Raw genomic sequence first — 21,080 nt, 5'->3', positions numbered from 1 at the left:
TAAATATATTATAGAACAACTATGGACCCGCAATAATTAAGCCCCTATATATATATAGTCAGCAGACATGTTATAACATCAAGTCCCTATCGAGGCATTACTAGATATAGCTTGAGACCAATATAGGTTCTTTAGGCATACACAGTGGTACTTGTTAAATGTGACCCAATTTAGTTCTAGCACCTGGACACTGAAATATTGTGGAACTTACACCCCCCTCTTTTTCAAAAAATGATTCAAATACAGGTGAATTTGTATATGTGAAGAACATCATAGGGTAATAGAATATAAATAGGATGCATATAAAGACCTGGATACATCTTGGATTAAGCATCATTGAAATAGATGGGGACATATGAAGGAAAATATGGTGGTAATACTCAAATCGCCAGGCAAGTTCTGCTGTAACTGAAAAATAGGCATAGTTTTCAAAGTGTCTGCGCATGCGTAGAGATGCACTCCGATCAAAAAGGAAGAGAGAAATCCTATAAGTTACAGAGCATGCGCAATTTCATGCTACGGAGAGCTGATGTCAAATGATCTGGGACGAATCGAAAAGGTAGTGTGAATTATCTAAGTCCCAAGACATGCGCGGTAGTGATCTAAGAGATAGAATCGGATGCTAAGTAGTCATGCATGCGCAAAAGACATATGTAATAATACCAGGGAGAAAAAAGATAAAAATTTTGAAGTATGGGGGCATGCGCAGTTGATGTCGCCAGACGGGAACTGAATATTAAGTATTCACGCATGCGCAAAAAGGCATCTGGACGAATATGGGAGAAAAAATCTTCTGAGTCCTGACGCATGCACATTTGAAGGGGTGACGCGAACATATGACGGAATAGAAGTTCTCAAGGTACCGGATTGGATGATTATGCTGTCACACGAGTTCTGAGCAGGGATTGGGCAGAGGACGACTAATGGCCCACCCCTAGCAGTTATAAACATTCACTTACCAAGCACTCGTGTTGACAGTAGCTCCATCCCCTGATGAAGCCACATCTAGTGGTGAAACATGTTGGGGGAGCTCTAGTTAGATTTTTTAAATTAGGTGCATGAAGGGTATTGTGTCTTAGTGGTGAGAACTGCAGTCTCACCACACTTGGACACTCCAGCGGCAGCATTTGCACTTAGAGTGGCGCTAATAGGGAATCATCCCAAAGCGATATATGAGGCTATCTCTGGACATTCTAGCGGCAGTAGTCACTTTAAGTGGCGCTAATAGGGAATTATCCCAAAGGAAATAAGGACGCACTTAGATGGGAATCATATCCCAATCTACTGCCGTTAGTATCCACATAGCACCTTTATATTTTAAAAAGCACTTTTTTTTTTTTTTTCTCCTGTTCTGTATTAGTTTTAATGATAGAAATAAACGCTACGCTTTATCTGACCAGAAACAGGAGCTTTGTAGCCTTAGGCTATCTGAATTATATAATCAGGTCAGTCTCTCCCTGCTCCCAACACTCTCAGACATGTGGGGTCTGCGCAGTATATGGGGGGCTGTCTGCGCAGTATATTGGGGGGTCTGCACAGTATATTTTGGGGCGGTCTATGCAGTATATTGGGGGGTGTCTGTGCAGTATATTTTGGGGCGGTCTATGCAGTATATTGGGGGGTGTCTGTGCAGTATATTGGGGGGTGTCTGTGCGGTATATGGGGGGCTGTCTGTGCAGTATATGGGGGGTGTCTGCGCAGTATATAGGGGGTGTTTGCGCAGTATATGGGGGGCTGTCTGTGCAGTATATAGGGGGTGTCTGTGCAGTATATGGGGGGCTGTCTGTGCAGTATATGGGGGGTGTCTGCGCAGTATATGGGGGTGTTTGCGCAGTATATGGGGGGCTGTCTGTGCAGTATATGGGGGGTGTCTGCTCAGTATATAGGTGGTGTCTGTGCAGTATATGGGGGGCTGTCTGTGCAGTATATGGGGGGTGTCTGCGCAGTATATGGGGGTGTTTGCGCAGTATATGGGGGGCTGTCTGTGCAGTATATGGGGGGTGTCTGCTCAGTATATAGGTGGTGTCTGTGGTATATGGGGGGCTGTCTGTGCAGTATATGGGGGGTGTCTGCGCAGTATATAGGGGGTGTTTGCGCAGTATATGGGGGGCTGTCTGTTCAGTATATGGGGAGTGTCTGCTCAGTATATAGGGGGTGTTTGCGCAGAATATGGGGGGCTGTCTGTGCAGTATATGGGGGGTGTCTGCTCAGTATATAGGTGGTGTCTGTGCAGTATATGGGGGGCTGTCTGTGCAGTATATAGGGGGTGTCTGCGCAGTATATAGGTGGTGTCTGTGCAGTATATGGGGGGCTGTCTGTGCAGTATATAGGGGGATGTCTGTGCAGTATATGGGGGGTGTCTGCGCAGTATATAGGGGGCTGTCTGTGCAGTATATGGGGGCTGTCTGTACAGTATATGGGGGGTGTTTGCGCAGTATATAGGGGGTGTTTGCGCAGTATATGGGGGCTGTCTGTACAGTATATGGGGGGTGTCTGCGCAGTATATAGGGGGTGTTTGCGCAGTATATGGGGGGCTGTCTGTGCAGTATATAGGGGGTGTCTGCTCAGTATATAGGTGGTGTCTGTGCAGTATATGGGGGGCTGTCTGTGCAGTATATAGGGGGTGTCTGCTCAGTATATAGGTGGTGTCTGTGCAGTATATGGGGGGCTGTCTGTACAGTATATGGGGGGTGTCTGCACAGTATATGGGGGGCTGTCTGTGCAGTATATGGGGGGGTGTCTGCTCAGTATATAGGTGGTGTCTGTGCAGTATATGGGGGGCTGTCTGTGCAGTATATGGGGGGCTGTCTGTGCAGTATATGGGGGGTGTCTGCGCAGTATATAGGTGGTGTCTGTGCAGTATATGGGGGGCTGTCTGTGCAGTATATAGGGGGCTGTCTGTGCAGTATATAGGGGGTGTCTGCGCAGTATATAGGGGGTGTTTGCGCAGTATATAGGGGGTGTTTGCGCAGTATATGGGGGGCTGTCTGTGCAGTATATGGGGGGGTGTCTGTGCAGTATATTGGGGTGGCCTGTGCAATAGATGGGGGGAGGCTGTGCGTTAGATGTTGGGGGTCAGTGTATTACATGGGGGCTGTGCATTAGATAGGGGGCAGTGTATTACATTGGGGGCTGTGCGTTACATGTGGGGGGCAATGTATTATATTTGGGGGCTGTGCGTTAGATGGGGAGCTGTGCAGTACGTGTGGCCTGTACAACCCTAGTTTCACCCCCATTTTTTTCCCCTAGATCTCCGATGCCATGACATGCTTTTTGCTATGAAACTGCAGCCATCTCGTCACTCGGAGAAGGTATGAGAAGCTGCCCCCCAGCCAGAGGGCCTGCCCCACATCTGCCACCAGATCCGTCGCTCACTGAATCCAGTAATCTCCGTCTCTGTGTCTCCCACAATCCGTGTGTCTGTCTGCTGTGTATATGGACCGTCCGTCTGCTGCACTGCGACTGTTCTGCCATTTACTCTAACCATTTTTTTTTGTGTGTGTCACAACTCTGACCAGCATGTTCTCCTATGGAACACGAAGTACCTGAAGTGGAATGAAGAAGCCCATGTTTCAGGCCCGCGTCCTGGCTGGAGTATGGAATTTATAAGTATTGAAGGGGCATCTGACACGTGACTAGCTGCTCCTGTTTGCACAGCTACTTCAGCATTGTGTACTGTGATCACCGCGAGTTCAGAGGTCGGCAACCTGGCAAGCGCCCGAGTGTATAGGGACGGTGCTCAGGGACTGATGGTCGTCCCCCCCTTTTCCCCTTAGGGGCGCTTACTCTTCCTCGCAGGCTTACTCTGTTTTACTCTTCCTCGCAGGTGGTCAGGGGGCATGGCGCAGTAGGCACTCCAGATCCTCCAGGTGGCGCTTACGGTCATCTTCGGACGGAATGTCAGGTGCATCTGAGTAGTCTGGTCTGATGTTGCGATTGAAAACTGTAAGAGGCTGGTGCCTGACCATCAATCCAGGGTTCTTAGCCTGGTCACTGCAGTGGCCCACCAGGATGGAATTCCTGCACCCGCTCCTTCGGCGGTGCCGTTCTTCCTACGACTGGTGAGTACTAATGCGATGGGGGGTGGGAGGTCTTGTGCAGATTTAGAATCATTACTATGGGCACTTTTAGATACGGGGTCCCCCGCCCCTCCAGTCAAGCTGGTAGCTCCGTGGTACTTAAATAGCGCCATGGGTAGCATTTCTGGGCTTAAAACTCCTTTGGTTTAGGTAAGTTGTGCACAGGTTTGGAGCTGGGAGGTTCCCCAGCCATAGTTTTCCTGAGCTTGTGCAACTGCGGGTATAGCACTTGGGGTATTCATATCCTATAGAAGAGGTTTTCCCAGACTATACGTCCACCAAAAAAAAAATTATAAAAAATTAAAGAGTAAATTAAATAATAAACAAACACAGAAAGCGACAAAGCCCCTCTTTCAGTGTCGGTTTCGTGTCCACAAATTTGTTGATCGCGCTGCCTTCTGAGTGCAAAAGTTCCAATCCCAGACCTTCCTTTTTCTCCAATGCTCGGGTTGATTTCACTTTGTAGCCACACAAACGGTTACCAGAGGCTAGGTGCACTCACGTACACCTGTACCCTAGAGGGAAGTATTAGTACAAATAGTGAAGTTCCACCAGGTATTTAACGCAATCAGCAGGTTTTATTCTACTTACAAAAAGGTCTAAAATCTCAGTCATAAAAACATATTTATATTATCATATGATATAGAATAGCAAAATAACATAAATAAATATAAATGAACAGAGCCTACAATACAAAACAACTCCCTCCCTCCATTCTCATTCATAAATGCGGGATTGTCAACACCCGAATCACATGACTCCCCTTGAGCCAATAACAGCCCACCACAATAGCTTCATTCATAGTCGAGCATCCAAGGACAGCAGCAACACACCACCTGATAACATAATACTACAAGGAAGGAATTCCACTATCCTGCATGGATCCACCACGATAGCGGCACCCTCCCATGGCTCCCTCTTTACTCTACTTAACACTGTTTTAAATCGAACTCTACATTGAGCCCTGCTGGTTTTAAGGTCCCCAATTTAGATATCCAACTGACCTCCTTACGATTTATACTGGCGACAGGATCCCCTCCCCGCCAGTTCCTCTCAACTTTTTCCAGACCACTAAACCTCAAGCCCGCCGGATTTGGCCTGTTATTGGCTCAAGGGGAATCATGTGATTCGGGTATTGACAATCCCGCATTTATGAATGAGAATGGAGGGAGGGAGTTGTTTTGTATTGTATGCTCTGTTCATTTATATTTATTTACCGTATTTTTCGCCCTATAAGACGCACCGGCCCATAAGACGCACCTAGATTTTTGGGGTGGAAAATAAGAAAACATTTCTTTTTTTACCAAAAGGTGTGCTTTTGGTGGGTTTGGAACTAATGGTGGTCTGTGGATGGCACTATTACTGGGGATGACGGACACTGTTATGGGGGGGGATCTGTGGATGACGGACACTGTTATGGGGGGGATCTGTGGATGACGGACACTGTTATGGGGGGATCTGTGGATGACGGACACTGTTATGGGGGGATCTGTGGATGACGGACACTTATGGGGGGATCTGTGGATGACGGACACTTATGGGGGGATCTGTGGATGACGGACACTTATGGGGGGATCTGTGGATGACGGACACTTATGGGGGGGATCTGTGGGTGACGGACACTTATGGGGGGATCTGTGGATGACGGACACGTTATGGGGGGATCTGTGGATGACGGACACTGTTAGGGGGGATCTGTGGATGACGGACACTGTTATGGGGGATCTGTGGATGACGGACACTGTTATGGGGGATCTGTGGATGACGGACACTGTTATGGGGGGATCTGTGGATGACGGACACTGTTATGGGGGATCTGTGGATGACGGACACTGTTATGGGGGGATCTGTGGATGACGGACACTGTTATGGGGGGGATCTGTGGATGACGGACACTGTTATGGGGGGATCTGTGGATGACGGACACTGTTATGGGGGGATCTGTGGATGACGGACACTGTTATGGGGGGATCTGTGGATGACGGACACTGTTATGGGGGGATCTGTGGATGACGGACACTGTTATGGGGGGATCTGTGGATGACGGACACTGTTATGGGGGGATCTGTGGATGACGGACACTGTTATGGGGGGATCTGTGGATGACGGACACTGTTATGGGGGGATCTGTGGATGACGGACACTGTTATGGGGGGATCTGTGGATGACGGACACTGTTATGGGGGGATCTGTGGATGACGGACACTGTTATGGGGGGATCTGTGGATGACGGACACTGTTATGGGGGGGATCTGTGGATGACGGACACTGTTATGGGGGGGATCTGTGGATGACGGACACTGTTATGGGGGGATCTGTGGATGACGGACACTGTTATGGGGGGATCTGTGGATGACGGACACTGTTATGGGGGGATCTGTGGATGACGGACACTGTTATGGGGGATCTGTGGATGACGGACACTGTTATGGGGGGATCTGTGGATGACGGACACTGTTATGGGGGGATCTGTGGATGACGGACACTGTTATGGGGGGATCTGTGGATGACGGACACTGTTATGGGGGGATCTGTGGATGACGGACACTGTTATTGGGGGAATCTGTGGATGACGGACACTGTTATGGGGGGGATCTGTGGGGGGTCTGCCATCCACAGACCCCCCACCCCATAACTGTGCCATCCACGGATGTTATCCACAGATTCCCCCCCCCTCCGCCGCCCCCCCAGTATACAAATATAAAATGTCTTATTCAATTAAAAATGATTACACATGCCCCCTCACTCCTAATAGTACCGTACATCCTAATAGCTTCTGTACAATGCCGGCAGGCAGGCCGGGCGGCCGGCGCGTCACTCACTGACGTCACTTGCCTGCGCCGCTTGCTTCATTCATAAAGTAGGCGGCGCAGGCACGTGACATCAGGGAGTTACGCTGCCGCCCGCCCGGCCTGCCTGCCGGCATTGAACAGAAGCTATTAGGATGTACGGTACTATTAGGAGTTGGGGGGCATGTTTAATAACTTTTAATTGAATAAGACCTTTTATATTTGTGCAGCACTGGAGCGGCGGGGCTATAGTACAGTGACTGCACCGCCCCGCCGCAATTGCCAGCCCCCAGCTCCTCCTCCCAGTCCCTCCCCCGCTCGCTCGTACATCGCAAACTGCGATGTTAAACTGTCTGCATTCGCCCCATAAGACGCATGGGCATTTTCCCCCCATTTTTTGGGGGGAAAAAGTGCGTCTTATGGGGCGAAAAATACGGTATGTTATTTTGCTATTCTATATCAGTATGTTTCAAGCCGGATAAGGCTTTGAAACCTGTTGTCAGTTATTATACTATGTGAACATCTAAAAGGAGAAAATAACATAGAAATATGTATATTAGTGGGCGGCCTTCAAAAGGGGTTGTGGCTCAATAAATACTGCACCTGTGGGGCATGACATCATCGCCCCTGACTAAGCTGGACTGGCGAAACCCGGGTCGGGTGGATCTGTGATGAAGACTTGTTTTTATGACTGAGATTTTAGACCTTTTTGTAAGTAGAATAAAACCTGCTGATTGCGTTAAATACCTGGTGGAACTTCACTATTTGTACTAATACTTCCCTCTAGGGTACAGGTGTACGTGAGTGCACCTAGCCTCTGGTAACCGTTTGTGTGGCTACAAAGTTAAATCAACCTGAGCATTGGAGAAAAAAGGTCTGGGATTGGAACTTTTGCACTCAGAAGGCAGCGAGATCAACAAATTTGTGGACATTTTAACTGTGAAGCGACCTATACTCACGTTGCTTGGTGGATCTGCAGCGCCGATAAGTACACCAAAATTGGAGATTGTTTTTATATTGTTTAAGTGTCTGTTTCGTGACGTCTGTTGCTCCCCCGTGTCACACCGGTGACAGGTTTGAGAAGATCTGAAAGATTATCTGCTCATTAGTAATCTGACAGCATCTTTTGGTTTCACTTTCTGTGTGTTGCTTGTATGTCCACACCTCCTGTTCAGGTGTGGATCATGTGACCTTTACCTTCCCCTATTTAGTTGGACTCCACCCATCACTCCTTTCTCTGGATAGCTTCATTTGGTGTTGGAAGAGCTGGAGTGTGGTTCTAGTTGAAGTCCTGATCATTCATCATCCATCGAAGTTAAGTGTTCCGCTTGTTGTGTTTTTGTATTCCTCCCCACCCCCCCCCCCTCTGTTTACTAGGCCTCAGTGAGAGCAGGTTGTCTCTGCCCTGTCATAAGTCTACGGCATCTGAGGTCCACCAGGGTTTTCTAGGTTCCTGTGTTTGGGCATCTCTACCATCGAGAGGTGCCCATACGGATAGGAGTTAGGGCCAGGAGCAGGGTTTCATAGGTGGTGACCCTTTTCCTTCCCTAGCAGTGAGGCCTAGTGTCTTTTCCCTTCCTTCTTATCGTCTTTTGGTTTTCTCTCCTACTACATCCGTGACATTATCCAGAGCCAATACCGCCATTTTTTGTTCTGATCTGTGCAGCTATGGGTGCTATGACTGCACTGGTCGAACAGTTGCAGAATCTGACTTTGGAGGTAGCAGACCTCCGTGCGATTTTTTTGCAAATTCAGAGCCCACAGGCTGCTGGTTCCGGTGGTGGGTTCCAGGCCTGCCCTGAACCGAAGGTAGCTCTCCCGGACAGGTTTTCCAGGGGTAGTGACAATTTCATCCAGTTCAGGGATTCTTGTAGATTATATTTTAGGCTTCGTCCATACTCTTCTGGTGATGAGTGTCAACGTGTGGGTATGATTATTTCATTACTTAAAGAGGACGCACAATCTTGGGCTTTTTCTCTGCCGTCCCTCCGGTCGGTAGATGAATTCTTTAGAGCCTTGGGTCTAATCTATGATGACCTGGATTGGATCTCTCAGGCCGAGATCAAGTTACGGGGTTTGCGGCAGGGAGAACGTTCTGCGGAGACCTTTTGCTCTGAATTTAGGAGATGAGCTACGGATACAGAGTGGAACGATTCTGCTCTCCGTAGCCAATTCTGACAGGGTCTCTCTGAGAGACTGCAGGACGCATTGGCTTTTCATGAAAATCCTGAGTCATTGGAAGCAGCTATGTCCCTTGCTGTATGTCTTGATAGATGCCTGAGGGAGAGATCTAGGGGTCCTCACCTTCAGAACGTACTGTCCAATAAGGGTACTGCTTCCTTTGACACATGTTGGAGAGACTCGGGTGGTTGTGCCTTGTGATGAGCCTATGCAGTTAGGAGGAGCTACTCCTGGAACTACTGGCAAAAGCTTGGGTCATGTGAAAGGAGTCTGCTTTTGTTGTGGCAAGAAGCGACATTTTGTGAATATTTGTCCGTACTTGCAGCATCAAGGTGTAAACCAAAGAAAAAAAAAAGTTTAATCCCCAAATTACTATTGGAAGTGTGGGTGGGCAGCAAGAAAACCTACTTTTGTCTTTTACTGGTAGTACCTGTTTTCTCCTGTCTGCCGAGGTGGCGCTAGAGTCCAAAACTGTGAAAATCAAAGCTTTTATCGACAGTGGGGCAGGAGTTAACTTGATTGATGGACAGTTTGTACGCATTCACGGGTTGACTACTAATGCATTAGAGAATAGTATTTCTGTCTTTGCAATTGACTCTCGCCCAAAAATGCCTGTCGCAGGTACTGAATGACATTCATTTAAGAGTGGGTGATTTGCATCAGGAATCTATTTCCTGTTATGTGTTGGAGGGTCTGCCTGCTCCGTTGGTGTTGGGCTTACCATGGTTAAGCAAACATAACCCTAACATCGATTGGCAAGCGAGACAGATTCTCGATTGCAGTGATTTTTGCATGGATAACTGTCTTAATGCATCGTTCTCTATGGTTACCACTAAAACTGTACCCTCGTTCATTTCTGAATTTTCTGATGTGTTTTCTGAGAATGGTAATCAGGAGTTGCCTCCGCACCGGGAGTATGACTGTCCCGTCAATCTTATTCCCGGCGCTAAATTTCCCAAATCTCAGTTGTATAATCTTTCGGAACCCGAAAGAAAGGCTATGCGAGAGTATATCACCGAGAGTTTGGCAAAGGGACATATTAGACCATCTAAGTCCCCAGTGACTGCTGGATTTTTCTTTGTAAAGAAAAAGGATGGTACCCTGAGACCATGTCTGGACTTCCGTGAGCTCAATCGTATTACCGTCCATGATCCTTACCCCCTTCCTTTGATTCCGGATTTGTTTAGTCAGATTATTGGTGCCAAGGTGTTCTCTAAATTGGATCTGAGGGGGGCATATAATCTGGTAAGGATCAAGGAGGGGGATGAGTGGAAGACCCCTGAGGGTCATTTTGAAAACCTGATCATGCCCTTTGGGTCAACCAATGCTCCTGTGGTTTTTCAACACTATGTCAATGACATCTTTCATCATCTGGTGGGGAGGTTTTTTGTTGTATACCTTGATGACATACTAATTTTTTCGCCTAATATGGAGACTCATCAGGATCATGTGAAACAGGTGTTACAGATCCTAAGAGAGAATAAGTTGTATTCTAAGATGAAGAAGAAAAGTGTGTATTTGCTGTACAGGAAGTGCAATTTCTGGGTTACCTGCTATCATCCTCAGGTTTTCGTATGGATCCCGAGAAGGTCCGTGCCGTGTTGGACTGGGATCGACCCGAAAATCTGAAAGCGCTTATGCGGTTTTTGGGGTTTACCAACTACTATATAACAAAAAAATGCACCACACGGATATGCCACTGACTATACTGGCTAGTCATAAATGCAGATATTAAAAGCTGAGACTTTCGCCAATATATTCCTGTCAGGAAAATATCGGAGCTCTTCATGCACCACGTCACGGTCACTCAGCATGGCAAAGGGTCCTACCACTACGCTAACTATGGTGTGAACAAGGTCTGAAGGTGATGTAATCCAGCTCACAGCCAGGCTTCCACACAAACGCCTAGCAGGACAACTAGTGCAATGTGAACAAAGCCAGACTTCAAGCCACACCCATATCAGACCCTGTGATGGAGGTCACCAGGTGCAAAAGAGTGTTTGAGTGCCAGGTGAAGGCACATACACTACATATAAAACAAGACAAAAACACAGAAATATAGTGGCAATACTGGAGGAGCGGCTCAACCCCTAACACTGTAGCGTGTTTTTCATTGGGGGAGCAGCCCCACCGCATGTGGACCGTAGCAAACGACTATCCCCAGCAAAAAATGCATACGGTGGAGGATGTCGGCGCGGTCCACATGCACCACAAGGGCATTTTTGTTATATGATTGTATTTACATCCGCACAATGCTCCGTTTTGTGTAGGATGCCCTTGTGGTGCATGTGGACCACGCCGACATCCTCCACCGTATGCATTTTTTGCTGGGGATAGTCGTTTGCTGCGGTCCACATGCGGTGGGGCTGCTCCCCCAATGAAAAACACGCTACAGTGTTAGGGGTTGAGCAGCTCCTCCAGTATTGCCACTATATTTCTGTGTTTTTACCAACTACTACCGTAAATTTATCTTGAACTATTTCATCGATGGTTAAACCTTTAACAGACATGACTAGGAAGGGCCTAGTCAAATGCCTTTGCCTGATCTAAGGATAGCATGTACCCCTTTCAGTGGCCTGCTCTACTCTGCTCCACTGCCTCTCGGACACCAAGCACAGCACTAAAAGTACTGCGGCCTGGAACCGAGCAATGTTGTGGTGCAAACTTCACCAACCTGTTGAACAGTATCTTGGCCAGAATCTTTCTGTCCGTATTGAGAAGTGCTATGGGTCGCCAGTTCTCAATAAGGCTCGGATCTTTACCCTTTGACAGAAGGATCAGGGCTGACCTCCCCATTGACTTCGGCAGAGTGCCCGAGGATAGACACTCATTAAAAACCTTAGTCAAGAGGGGACTTAAAGAGTCCATAAAGGTCTTATAAAACTCGGATGTTAAGCCATCCGGGCCTGGGGACTTCTTCAGAGCTAACCCTTCCATTGCCAGGATTACTTTCTCCTTACTGATCTCCTGCACCAAACCGTCAAAAGAGAGGTGAGCTCCCGGCTCAGGGGCGATTTCAGCCAGGAAAGCCGACATCCAGATCCAGATCCCTCCTCCCCAAGAGGCATGAGTAGAAGGATCTGACGATTTCCAGGATCCCTGATCTGGACCGGTTTAGGGATCCTGTACTATCAACCAGTCCTGTCACAAACTTACTACTCAATGACATCTTGCAGTTTCTATAAGGGTCGGGCGAGCGGTACTTCCCAAAGTCCCTCTCAAAAACCAAAGATGTGTGCCTATCGTACTGGCACCTCTTGAGCAAAGATTTCACCCTGGAGATATCCTTGCGGCTACCTCCAGTCGAGACCAGATGCTCGAGTTTCCTCCTCAGACCCTGATACAGGCGGTACCTGTCAAGGGACCTGAGGCTCGAGGCTGGTGGAAGAACTTTACCACCCGATCTTTGAATCATTTGTCAACACTCTGACTTAGTATCACAGAGATCCAGCAAAGCTATCTGAAGGAAGTCCTCAAAGGATTGTCTCACCTCTGCTTCTTCCAGGACTCCCGAATTCAGCTTCCAGTAACCTCTTCCCATTTGGGGGGACTCTAAAATATTCAAAGAAAACCTAATCGGACAGTGATCGGAGAATTCTACCTCTACAACTGTTAAGGGTGAGAAAATAGCCTCCTCCTTTAAATAAAATCTGTCTATTCTAGACCTAGTCTGACTTCCTCTATAATAAGTGAAACCGCAGTGGCCTGGGGTATGCCTGATGTGGACATCCACCAGGTGAGCCTCACTAGCTACTGTACACGATTTAAAGAGATGATATCATAAGCCAGCCGGTCTCTGGAGCCTCCCCCATTCTGGGACCTCGTGATCGTGTTGAAATCCCCTCCAAAGACCACTTGCCGACTCGTAAAAAGAAAAGGCTTAATCCTCATAAAGAGACTTTTCCTGTCCCGTTTGGTCTGGGGCCCATAGATGTTAATTAGGTGCAGTTCTTGTCCCTTTATGAGGACATCCAGGATCAAACACCTTCTCATTTCTAACTCAATCACTCGTCGGCTTTCTACCGGTGCGGTAAAAAGGACCGCCACTCCGATATACGGCTCAGCCGCAAGAGACCAGTAGGAGGGCCCTGATCTCCACTCCCTCTTGGCTTTGTGAATCGCTGCCAAATCTGGCAGCCTGGTCTCTTGCAAAAACAAAATGTCAGCCCCAATTCGGCTGAGAAAATCAAAGGCCGCGAAACAAGCCGCATCCGACTTAATGCTGGCGACATTAATGGTCGCCAGTGTCAGCAGAGCGGGTGCCGCCATACAGAGTGATCGAGTTAGACGGCCTTCTTCCCAACCCTCCCTCTCCTGGGGCTGTCTTCTAAGGCGGCACGACCCCTCTTGAGGGAGACGGTGGTGTCCATTTCATTTGTCACCACCGCCTCCCCCTGCGCACAACCCCTGGCTTCCTCGGTCTCAGGGCCCGGTTTTGCCACCCCTCCTGAGGACCTTACTTCCCCACCAGAGGGGGGCGTGGGGCCTCCTGAAGGCCTTCCCTCCTTCGCCCCCGGTCTCCCACCTTCAACCTCCTCCCCAGAAGAAGAGGAGGCGGAGGTCTCATCCAAGTTGAGAAACCGGTTGGAGAGCTCCAGAGGGGAGTCGGTTAGGCCCTCCCTGGCTACTTTGGTCGAGCCAGGTCTTTTCTTAGTACTGCGTTTCCGTCTAATTATTTTGGACTCCGTCCCACTATCCTCTGCGGCGCTTTCATAGTTCGAGGACAGAGTCCCCTCGGCACGCTCCAGTCTTTCGTTCTCCTCCTTCAGCTCCCTGTCCCCTAGGGTCTCCGATGCAGGAGGGGCAGCCGCTTGGGAAGGGGCAGGCATCACCCCAGGACGGGGTTCCTCCCACTCCCTCTCCGCCTGGCGCCTCTGCCAGGAAGGACCATCTTTGTTCTTCACCGACCCCTGAACTCTGCTGTCTCCGCCAGCACCCGCCTCAGCTGAAGGGACCTCCCGGCCCGCTCCTGCGTGAGCTCGGGCCGCATTGACCTTAGAGAGAGAGGACAACGACTGAAAGGGTGACAGAGTTCACCGCACAGGTTGCATCTAATCTCCCCACAAGATGCGGCTAGATGACCGGTCCCCCCACACAGTGCGCACTTCTGCACTTGGCAGTTGGCGCTGAAGTGTGAGGGGGTGCCGCACTTGTGACAGAGCTTAGGCTGCCCCCTGTAGAAAACAAAAATCCTGTCACGGCCGATAAAGGCAGATGATGGAATGTGGGAAACCGTAGTCCCCAGACGCTTGAGTTTGATGTTAAACGTCCACGCGCCCGACCAAATGCCAAACTCATCCAGGTTCTTGGATGGAACCCCCTGGATCTCTCCATACCTGCCCAGCCAGGTCATGATTTCAACACAAGAGAGCGACTCGTTACGGGTCAAAACGGTCACTCTCTTGACCTCACTCTGACGGGTTATTGCTTTCGCAAGGAAACCGCGCCAGTTCGGCGTGTTCTTCACCAGCTCATACCCGGACCAGAAGAGCTCCAGCCCCTCCGGCCGGACAAAGCTGACGTTGAACTCCTTGGAGCCGTACGGATGGATCAAGGCAAAGATGTCGGTCGCCTTGAAACCCATCCCAAGCAGGGGCTCCGCCACACTCTTTCTTGAAGGGCAAGCTTCATCGCTACTCCACTTGAGACAGACCACATTCCGTCTGACCCCAGGGCCGGTTGTAGGTGATGACCAGGCGGTCTCGCCCCCATTCTGCTCTCGGAAAGCCTTCACGCCATGTCTGTTGAACCAGAAGGACAGATCAACCTTCTTTCCCTCTACAGTGATGGAGCTCTCCCCCTTTTTGAGGGCCTCCAGCAGTCGCCGCTGCAAGTCACCATCACCGGACTGTGAGAGCGAGGAAGCCAACGAGGACAGCCCCTCCCCCCCCCCCCCCACGGCCGCAGCCACACCGGCATAACTTCTGCCAGGCGCCACGGACGTGGGAGGGGCAGCCGAGCCGCCCCCCCCCCTCCCCCACCATGCTTAACGCAGATACTGCACCCCGTCCCCCCGGAGGGCCCACACGGGGGCCCGCAGCCACCTTCTCAGCGGCCGATCGCCCCCCCCCCCGCATTCACCCCACCACCAGAGACCAGGCCCGCAGCCCAAACACACTCCCCCCACACTCTTTTGGCCACTGACCCCAGAAGCCCGAGAGGCCGCGGAGGCACCGGACGGTTTAACAGGCGCACCAGTAGCTACTCCAGCCACCGGTGTCCCACCGACCCCCACCTCCATAGCCCCCCCAGCTCCAGCGGCCAGAGACACATCACACGTTTGTCCGCTAGGAGCAACCCCTTTTCCAGGAGCCGCCTCCCGCGAACAAACCGCTGGGCCAGCAGACACTTCCATTACGGAATTCATTACAGCATTCATATTCATAACTTTGTTATTGCTGCCGGCCTTCCTCAATACTTGGGCGCCTATCACAATTACCTCCCCCTTTCCAGCGATTGACTCAGCGCCGGAGGAGGAGGCAGAGGCCCCAGCAATAAACCCAGTCTTTATATATTCGCCTACTGCACTGGGGGATACGAACCCCGCTTTTAATCTCTTAGCCTTTTTGGCCCTCTTAACATTCTTCACCTTTTTTATTTTAATTTTAATGGGGAACTGGTGCGCTGTAGAACCACTGCTCCCAGCCACACCAGTCCCCGCTTCTCCTGCTGCTGCCACTCCCGCCGCCACTGTGTGCTGCCGCTTGGGCGTGCCCCCGGACACACCCCCAGCTCCGCCCCCAGACAAGGGAGCATCGCTGGGAGCATCCCCAGGCACGCCCCCAGCCACGCTCACTGCACCGCCTCCCGTCTCCATCTTCAGGACCTCTAGGCTCCGCCCATGTGTGGGAGGAGCAGCGTCTCCGCCGTACTGCCTCAGCTCCACGCCACAAGCGCTCACCGAGGCAGCGGACGGGGACACTTTTTCCATGGGAGTGGACCCCAGCGCCAAGCCACTCCCCCCTCCCACAAGAGAGCAGCCCCCAGCGCCAGGGGCTCCCAACTGGCCAGCACCGCAGCTAGCCCCGCCTCCTCTATTGCCGGCAAGACCGGCATCCTGCGCCATCTTTCCTGCACCTGACCCCGCCATGACAGCGGGACCCAGAGGACCAACCTGCGGCTCACCCTGCATGGACTTTTCAGCCCGCACAGAGGAAACCACAGGAACATATACATAGCGTATTTCAAATTTTGGGTCTTTGTTCTTTATGCTCTTTTTTTTTTCTTCCCTTCTCTGACTTTGAATAATTCATCGCCAAAGGCAAAATCCTTGAACTCCATGGGGGATTCTAGCAGCCGGATCTGTTCCATCAGACCCCCAGCGCTCCCGCTCTCTTCCTCGCTGAAGTCGCTTGCATAGGAGGCGCTGTCGTCAGATGGAGGTAATCCAACTTGTTCAGCTGGGATCCCACTTCTGCACTCCAGGCTCTGCAACGGCTCCCGGAATTCAGGGGGTGCAGGGGCAGGCTCAGGCTGGGCTTTCACCCTGGACCCAGTTACCTCACCGGGTTTTGGGCTGTCTGCCTCACTATCACTGCCCTCCCCACACTGCTTCCCTTTCCTCTCCATTTCCATAAAGCGGTCCTCATTTACCAGCTTTTCTCTGAAAGGACCGCTTTCATTCAGCAGCCTCTCCTTTTCCACCTCGGCAGCTTCAATCACCACCTTTAGGTCCCTGATCCTCTCCGCTATAGGGAGTCTCTTTCTGCTAGAGGTATTATTTGCTTTAATCCTTTCAAGCTTTAGCTCATTTCTCAGAGCTTTGAGGTGTCGCCCCAGCTCCTTATACTTCTGTAGGTTGGCTGCTACCCGGGAGCTGTAGGTGGCGGTGGAATCTCCCTCCCACCGGGACCCCCAACCTACCTGGGACGACACCTCCATAGCCTCCGCAGGGACTTCACCTTTCCTTCTTGGGTCTCCATGGGGGACCTGGCTGTTATCACCAGGTTTTTTGACCCCACTTCCACTCAGGGCCGGTTGCCTGGACCCACTGCTCCCCCCCGACCCTGACCGGAGAGCAGGAGTCCTTGTCTTGGACACCATGGTCCAAGACCCCACCAACTCCCTGGGAGAGGCAGGGCCTGGACTGGGAGTAGATGCTAAAACTCCCTGGAAGACAGGTGGCTCTACAGGGGAAAAGTTGCTGAATCTCCCTGGAGCACAAGCTGGGATGCAGGAGCTCCACCCAGGCACGTCTGATCACTGCAGCTGCTAGCACCAGACTGAGCTCAGCAATCTCCGCCTCTGTGTCTCCTAACCACTGCTTACACCGTAACCGTATCTCCTAAACACTGCTTACACCGTAACCGTATCTCCTAACCACTGCTTATACTGTGACCGTATCTCCTAACCACTGCTTATACTGTGACCGTATCTCCTAACGACTGTTTATACTGTGACCGTATCTCCTAAACACTGCTTACACCGTGACCGTATTTTCTAAACAGTGCTTACACTGTGACCGTATCTCCTAAGCACTGCTTATACTTATCGGGATCCATCAAAGGTGAAATCTAGTAGAAATCTAGTGTTATATACTCCATGCCACCTTAATCGGGGGGGGGGGGGGGGGGGTAATAAAGTGTTCCAGATATAGCACCCCAGTTTGATCAAGTTTTAAATCATTATATGTGAGACTGTTTTCTCAATTCCAGATAAAGTTTCAATTTGATGAGGGAGGGGGTTAAAAGAATTATTGTCCCGGTATGGGATGGAGACCATCGTTCTGTTTAACAAGAGGATCGTTGTGTATCATCTATGACTGGCGGCTCAGCAGGAATTGAACAGGTTCATAAAACGGAACCCTCTGTTGCACTAGACCCAATTCTGAGATTATGACTAGAGTTGATCGGACACCTGGATCTTTGGGTTTGACGGGTTCGGCCGAACTTCACAAAAAAAAGTTCGATTTCGGGACCCGAACTTAACCCTGAACCCAAACCCCATTGGGGTCAATGGGGACCTGAACTTTTAAAATGGCTCTAAAAATGTCATGGAAAGGGCTAGAGGGCTGCAAATGCCAGCAAAATGTGGTTAAGAGCATGGCAAGTGCTCTGCAAACAAATGTGGATAGGGAAATGACTTTAAATAACATAAAATACATAAAAATAAAAAAAAATATTCTTGATCTAGGAGGACGAGGTCCATATGGAGTAGGCGGTGGAAGCGGCGGTGTAGGTGAAAGCGGCGGTGAAGGAGGCGGAGGTAGCCTACACTGCTTTTTGGTTTTAAATTTATTTTAATTTTTTTAAATTAGGGTACACCTTAAAACATTGGGAAATATAACCTGTGATAACCCCCTCCAGTCGTGCTAAACACACGTTCAGACAATACACTGGCTGCAAGGCAAGCCAGCACCTCCAAGGCGTAAAGCTCAGGCCATGTGCCCAATTTGGAGACCCAGAAGTTGCAGGGGCTGACCCATCAGTCAGTACGTGTAGGCGTGTGCACACATACTGCCCCACCATGTTGCACATCCCCGTGATGTTCACTATCCAGTTGGATATCTGCTCTATCAACTTTCGATGTTCTTTTCTGCGTCTACCATGTTGATCACGGTTAGCTGCGAATCAGGGTTCCACGCCGGAGACTGAGTGTGAGAAAGGGAGACCACATCCAAGGGAGGTCAATGGATGACATTTAATTGTGATTGAGCGGAAATGTGGGAGAAGCTATTAAAACAGAAGAAATGAAGGAAAGGAGGGGGCGCGCGGCAATTACCCATTCCTGACTCGGGGAGGTAGTGACGATAAATAACAATACAGGACTCTTAAGATGCCCTGTTATTGGAATGATTAATAAAAAATTACAGGGAATGTCTCTGCGGTATTTTCGATTTGGAAACGTTAGACAGGAGAGGCCCTGCTGCCGCTTTGTTGACTCTAGATAACTTCTGCCTGATCGCACGTCTGCATGGCTGCAATGTGATCGAGCTGAAATGTGGGACAAGTTATTAAAGCAGAAGGATCAAATGAAAGGGCCAATTAAAGACAAATTTTACAAATTTAATTCCCTGTCTCCTATGCAGAGCAGGGGTTTATTCACTGCAAAAATGGCAACATTTCAGCCAAGAATGCAACAGAAAAAATTGAGAAATGTATTAACCTGTCTACTAGGTAGAGCAGTGGTATATGACAGCCAAAAATTGGTGAATTTCACCCGAAAAAGTAACAGACAAATTAATGATTTTTTTTTTACCTGTCTACTAGGTACAGCCAGGGTATATCACACCCAAAAAGTGGTGAATTTAGTGAAATTTGTGAAATGACATAAAATAAGATGCGTACAAATAAAAAAAATATAAACTTGATTTATGAGGTGGAGGTCCATATGGAGTAGGAGTTTCAGGAGGCGGTGGACGTAGCGGTGTAGGTGGAAGCAGCGTTGGAGGAGGACAAAGTAGCCAACACATTTTTTTTTTTTGTTTTATTTATTTTATTAGGGTAGACTCCAAAAGAGTGTGAAATATCCAAAATACAACAATGAGCAATTGTGCTGTAGTATAACAATGGCTGGTTAAGGCCGGTGTGGCGAAACCAACCTCGCCACTGGGTTTTGGAGGGGCCTGTTTGCCAGCCTCTTGCCCCAGGATTATGGGCCCTCTCATCAGCTTTTGCTAAACTTCTGAACCCCTGGTCTAATTCGTGCCATTTTGGGATATGTTAAATATCTATGTGTACTGTAAAGGGTGGGACATTGTATATTTGAGTAGTGATGTCTGTCCTATTGTCCCCACGTGTGTATTGGCGATTTCCCTTTGTCCTGAGAGATAATTGACTTACTCCTCGGTTGTCTCCAGGACATAAGACATTGTGTATTCTCCTGCCTGTGATAATTACATCAACCCATTGTGTAAGGTAATTGTATCACAGGCAGAGGGGAGGATTTTGTGTGGGAGTGTTTTACTGTATTGTACATGTTTATTGGCTGTTTTTACAAAACCCTGTGGGTGGTACTGATGTGTACCAATGTTATATAAGATCAATAAATACACAGCTCTGGGTGACCACTGCTTGACCCTCAACACGGAGCCTCGTCTTGTTCTTGGGGGGATTCACTGCATGCTGTTAGAGACTGATTGCTAGGAGTGTAAGCCGCTTGGGTGCGTTTCCTATTCGTCTGCTAGCAGCTATTCGTGAGGTTCTGTTCGGAGTTTGGAGCATTCCCTTGTATGCCGTTACAGTTGGTATACATGTCTATTCTGCACAAGGTACTGACAAGTCCTGTGGGATCCATGCCTGGTTCATTTTAATGAACGTGAGCTTGTCCACATTGGCTGTGGACAGGCGGCTGCGCTTGTCTGTGATGACGCCCACTGCTGTGCTAAACACACGTTCAGACAATACACTGGCTGCAGGGCAGGCCAGCACCTTAAAGGCGTAAAGGGCAAGCTCAGGCCATGTGCCCAATTTGGAGACCCAGAAGTTGAAGGGGGCAGTCCCGTCATTCAGTACGTGTAGGCGTGTGCACACATACCGCTCCACCATGTTGGTGAAATGCTGCCTCCTGCTAAGACGTTCCATATCAGCTGATGGTGCTGGTTGTTGTGGCATGCTGACAAAGCTTTTCCACATTTCGGCCATGCTAACCCTGTCTTCTGAGGTGCTGGTGGTGCCCCAGATGCGTTGGCGACCTCTTCCTCCTCCTCTGCCTTCGCCTTGTGCTTCCACTGTGCCCCCGCTGTCAGGTGGGAATGCCACCAGCAGCACGTCTACCAGCGTGCGCTTGTACTCGCGCATGTTACGATCACGCTCCAGTGACGGAATTAAGGACGGTACTTTGTCCTTGTAACAGTGATCCAGCAGCGTTGCCACCCAGTAATCAGCACAAGTTAGAATGTGGGCAACTCGGCGGTCGTTGCGGAGACACTGCAGCATGTAATCGCTCATGTGTGCCAGGCTGCCCAGAGGCAACGAAAAGCTGTCCTCTGTGGGAGGTGTATCGTCTGTGTCCTCTGTATCCCCCAGCCACGCACCAGTGATGGCCATGAGCTGGTTTGGGTGCCACCCTGCTGTAAACACGGTTCCTCCTC

Source organism: Bufo bufo, chromosome 3 (assembly GCF_905171765.1).
Source record: "Bufo bufo chromosome 3, aBufBuf1.1, whole genome shotgun sequence".
Taxonomy (NCBI): Eukaryota; Metazoa; Chordata; class Amphibia; order Anura; family Bufonidae; genus Bufo; species Bufo bufo.
The sequence above is the reverse complement of the archived record's forward strand: the minus strand, read 5'-3'. Positions refer to the sequence as shown.